Source organism: Chrysochloris asiatica, unplaced genomic scaffold, assembly GCF_000296735.1.
Source record: "Chrysochloris asiatica unplaced genomic scaffold, ChrAsi1.0 scaffold00121, whole genome shotgun sequence".
Lineage (NCBI taxonomy): Eukaryota > Metazoa > Chordata > Mammalia > Afrosoricida > Chrysochloridae > Chrysochloris > Chrysochloris asiatica.
Genome location: NW_006408639.1, coordinates 9914669 through 9920229, shown reverse-complemented (window position 1 = coordinate 9920229; position 5561 = coordinate 9914669). Strand labels below are relative to the sequence as shown.

Below are 5561 nucleotides of genomic sequence, written 5' to 3'. Positions count from 1 at the left end.
AAGTATATAATGAAAACTTTGACCACTTATATATATTGTTGTTAAGTGCCGTCAAGTTGGTTTTGACTCATAGAGATCCTGTTTAGGGTCTCCAAGGAGTGGCTGGTGATCTTGAACCACTGACCTTGTGGTCCAGCTCATCAATCTGCCACTCTAGGACATATATATAAACTGACAACATGAGCAAAGACCTTGAGTAGACATCTTACCAAAGTGAACATTCAAATGGCCACCAACCAGGAGAGAAGATGCTCATCATCATCACTCATCAACGAGATGTAAATCAAAACCACGATGAGGACAACACACCATTTCATTCCCACTAGGTGTCCTGGTGTGGTGCTGTGGGATGAGCACTAGGCTGCTAACCACAAGTTTGGTGGTTCAAACCCAACTTGGAAATCCTTCATAGGGTCACTGTGAGTCAGAGCTGACTCAAAGGCACTTCACAACAACAACAGGATGACTAAGATAAAACAGCAAAAACAACAACAGAATATAATGTTGGCGAGGATGTGGAGAAATCAGAAAACCATTGTCCATTGCTGGTGGGAATTTGAAATGGTGTACCCATTGTGGAAAACAGTGTGGCAGTTTCTCAAAAAACTAAGAATAAAACTTCTGAAAGACCAAGCAATTCCACTCTTAAGCATATACTCAGAAGTCTTGAAAGCAGAGACCCAAAAAAGACTTATACATCAGTGTTCATTGTAGCACTATTCACAATAGCCAAAAGGAGGAAACCACCTAAATGCCTATCAACAGATGAATGGATAAACAATTATGGTACATACAATGGACTACTGCTCAGCCACTGGGAGAAATGAAGTCTTGATACATGCTTGCAGCTTGAAGACTAAGTAAAATCAGTCAGTCACAGTAGGATAATATTGTATGACCTCAGTTATATATAAAGACAAGAAAAGACAAATGTGTAGATTTATTAATGTTTACGGGAGGAACGAGAAGGAGGGGGCAAGGGAGGGATTAACAGTAATAGAAAAATGGCACTGATAGATAAAAGGGGTAAGATTGCATAGCTGATCATTATGCTTGCTGCCAATAAGTGGCTCACCTATGAAAAGCTAAATTGGCAAAAGCTGTGTGATCGATAGCTTTGTCATTATGAGAAAAGAAACAAATATAAGTAACTGCTAAGAGTGCTCCTTAGAGGCCAAGATAGCCAAACTTCGTCTCTCATACTTTGAACATATTGTCAGGAAGGACCAGTCACTGGAGAAGGATATCATGTTTGGTAAGGTGGAGGGTCAGAGAAAAAGAGGAAGACCCCCAATGAAATAGCTTGGCCAAGTGGCAGCGTCGATGGACTCAAGCGTGGTAACAGTAGTGAGGTTGGCCCAGGATCGGGCAGTGTTTCGTACTGCTCTGCATAAGGTTGCTATGATACTTAATGGCACCTAACAACAACAACAACAAGGCTGCTATGTAAAACCCAACATCTCATGGGATTTGGTTCCTTAGTTTGGAGGTGTAGGGTGATGGTTTCATGGGACATGCAGTTCATTTGCGTACTTAACATGGTTAGTGATTCTCTTCTGTTGTATGTAGGGCCACTATAAGTCTGAGCCAACTCAATGGCACCTAACAACAACCACCACCTCATAGATTGGTGAGAACTTTCAACTAGACTGCACACGTAAAACATGTGAAACCCTAAGTAACACATATTTAAAGAATATGAAAATGGTCACAACTGGACCAATAAGCAATGTCATGAAAAGTCAAGATGAGATTGAAATTGTCAAGGATTGCATTTTACTTGGACCAATAATCAATATACATGGAAGCAGCAGTCAATAAATCAAACAACAGAAGAATGGATCCAAGGTGGTGGACTAGGCAGATATACAATCCAGACTCTACAATAAAGACTCAAGAAACCAAGTGAGGTAGATCCAGATAACAATCCTGGAACCTAGAGCTTCACATGAAAAAGATAAAGAAGTCAATCAAATACCAATTATAGGAAGAGACTGAATAAAGATAGTAAACAAGAAGACATGTAGAGTGGTAGAGTGGTGGGCTGCAAACCTGCATAACCTGATCATTTTAAGTTATTGAGAAAAGCATTCTGACCCAAGGCAAGAGGCAGATTAACCAATTCCACTCACTCAGGATTACACCAGCCTGACAGGAGATCTGTGACGACCTCAGTGATCAGCAGCCAGAGAGGAGGCAAGGCACACCTGCTGCACTTTGTGTGAGTACCACCACCCACTCCAACACCATTGGATTGATGACAGACAACAGCCAACACTCAACTCTGCCTGCTCTCAGCAGCTACATGACCAGTGATTAGACACTCGTGCCCACACCCTCACCTGGTGTGAAATTCAGCCAAAAACAGGTGCTGAGTGTCTCAGTGTGGCCAGCTACTGACCAGAGTAGCACACTTGCCCTGTTGCCCAGATACATTAAAACAGAACAATACCAAGGATGGAAGGGAACAACAGAGCAAGGTAAACCAACATATAGTCAATAAGTTAATACAATACCACTACAGTGTCAGAAATTGCAGGCAACTTCAATCACATGTGCACGAACACACACACACAAACCAGGTCAAGATGGCTCTAGAAAATGACCAAATTACAGGACCACAAACTATTTGGGAAGAAGACATGCTTCTATCTGAAAAGGAATTCAAAAGAATTATATTTGAACACCTTTAATGGATTAAAGGAAAACAAAGACAGAATTCTAAAAAAAAAAAAAAATACAAGAACAAATTGACAAAATAAATGGAAAATTGGAAGTCATACTAAAACAACAAGCAACATTCAAAAGATGAATAACAGAATTTCAGAAATACATTATGCATTGGAAGGGCAAAGGAATAAAGCTGAATCAGTGGAAGACAGGGTTAATGAATACTAACCTATCAGAGGAATGATCAGAAAGAAAGAACATGGGACTCATCAATATGCTGTCTATAGCAGACACACCTTAGACTCAAAGACAAACGTAAGTTGAAAATCAGAGAATAGAAAAATACAGATCAAGCAAATGGCAACCAAAACAGAGCAAAAGTGGCAATATTAATTTCTGATCAGATAGCCCTTAAGGCAAAACCTAACAACAATTGTGAGGATGGGCTCAGAGGTAACAGTTGTGAGGATGGCCCGGGACCCGGCAGTATGGGTCAGAATCAGCTGTACGGCACCCAACAACAACAAGGCAAACACCAGCAAAAGAGCCCAGGAAGGACATTGTAAAGGGATTACAGGGTCAACCCAGCAAAAGGACATGACCATAATACATGTCTACTGCGCTTAATGAAAGAGCCCCAAAATATTTGTTGTTATGTGCCATTGAGTTGAATAACTACTCTGTATAGGGTTTCACGGAGTGGCTGGTGGGTTTGAACCTCCAACCTGTGGTTAGCAGTCCACTGCTTATCCTACAGTGTCACACCAGGACTCCACAATAACAGTGTTGTTGTTGTTGTTAAGTGACATCGAATTGATTTCAAATCATATTGACCCTGTACAGAGTTTCTGAAGAGCAGCTGGTGGGCTTGGACTGTTGACCTTGTAGTTTGCAGTCCAGTGCTTATTCTACAATACCACAGTAATAGTTGTTGTTAAGTGCCGTCGAGTCGGTTCTGACCCATAGCAACCCTCTAGAGGATTTCCAAGGAGCAACTGGTGAGTTTGAACCACCAACCTTGCAGTTCAAACCGACTATGCAGTCTAGCGCATTAACCCACAGCACCACACCAAGACTCCACAGTAATAGTTGATGTTATATGCCATGGAGTCGGTTCCAACTCATAGCAACCCTATACAGGGTTTCCAAGGCTGTAAATCTTTATGGGAGCAGAAAGTCTCATCTTTCTCCCGCGGAACAGCTGGTAGTTTCGAACTGCTGACCGTGAGATTTGCACAGGAGACTTTAATATGCCACTTTCTATGAAAGACAGAACAGCTAGAAAGAAACTCAGCCAAGATACAGTAGATCTAAACAGCACAATCAATCAGCTAGACCTCATATACAAAACACTGCACCCAACAGTAGCACAATATACATTCTTTTCCAGTGAACAGGGAACATTTTCCCGAGTAGACCAAAGTAAGTTTCAATAAATTTAAAAACATAAATTTTAAAATGTCAAAATACTACAAAGTACGTTCTCAGATCACAGTGCTATAAAATTAAGAAGATCAAGGGGGAAAACATCAAACTTTAACATGAAAACCAAATAACATCCTGCTTGAAAATTACCTGGTAATAGAAGAAATGAAAACAAAAAATTCCTTAAAGCAATGAGAATGAAAATACAGCATACCAAACTCTTTGTATCAGAGCAAAAGCAGCGCTCAAAAGACAATTTATAGCAATATATACATGCAACAAAGAAGCAGAAAGAACAAATATCGGCACCTTAACCCAACATCTCCAACAATTAAAAAAAAAAAATCCTACAGACGCCAGAAGAAAATAAGTAAGAAAGACTCAAGCAGAAAGAGATAAAATGGGGAAGTGGGGAGGACTAGTAATAAAAAAGATCAGCAAGACTAGAAGTTGGTTCTTTGAAAGGATTGGTAAAATTGACAAACTACTGGCAAATTTAACAGAGAAAAAAAAGGAGAAGCAAATAACACCAATAAGAAATAAATTTCTAACTAGAGGGTAGAGACATATGAAGGGGCTTCACAAGGCTCATGGAAGAATGGAATTAAAAGATAAAGGAATTATTTTTACACACTTTTTGAAGCATCCTCGTATTAAGGGGAAGACAATATACAGTAAAAAGGAGATCAGCAGAATGTGAAGGCAGGGGAAGATGCTGGGAAGAGTGTGAGAGTTAAAGCCAACAGAGGTACATGCTTTGTATACACAGTCCTGCAATAGCAGTGATCTTCATGTCATTGCATGGATATATAGACAGGCCAGGTGTGTGTGTGAGGCAAAGTAGGACTATGCCCACGAATATGTAGAGGTTTGACAGACTGTTTCTGTATTCACCTTGTTGCAAATACAACCATGAATGTGGTGGAGCAGACAGGGGGGAAAGTTATTAAAACTCTTAGATATAACCAAACACCTTTAGGGAATGAGTCGTTGGACCTGAGAGCTCAGGACCAAAGTCTTAGAGAACCTTAAGGCCAATTGGCATAACATAGTCCATAAAGACAATGTTCTCCATCCAACTTTGGTGAGTTGTTACTGTTGTTAAGTGCCGTAGAGTCAGTTCGAACTCATAGCGACCCTGTATAGGGTTTGAACTGCCAACTTTGCGGTTAGTAGTTCAGTGTTTATCTTATAGCATCACACCAGGATCTTAGAAGCTAAGCTTGTGAGCAACCATTGATTTTGCTCTTTCCAGAGAAAAAAGAGTGAAGAAAATCAAAGATGAAAAGAAGCAATCAGTACAGAGTACTAATGGGCCACACAAACCCTAGCATCCACAATCCTGAAACTAAAAGAACTACATAGTATCAGGCTACCACAGCTGACCACTCTGAAAGGGATCACAAATGGGAGGTCCTGATAGACTAGGGAAAAACAAGGGCTAAAACTTAAAGTCATGAAAATGA

The 5561-nt window shown here is 40.4% G+C and overlaps 1 protein-coding gene across 1 annotated transcript in view; it reads left to right on the top strand.

Moving 5' to 3' along the window:
* Positions 1-5561, top strand: part of FGD5 (FYVE, RhoGEF and PH domain containing 5) — a 204191-nt gene that overhangs the window by 118310 nt on the left and 80320 nt on the right. The window lies entirely within an intron of this gene.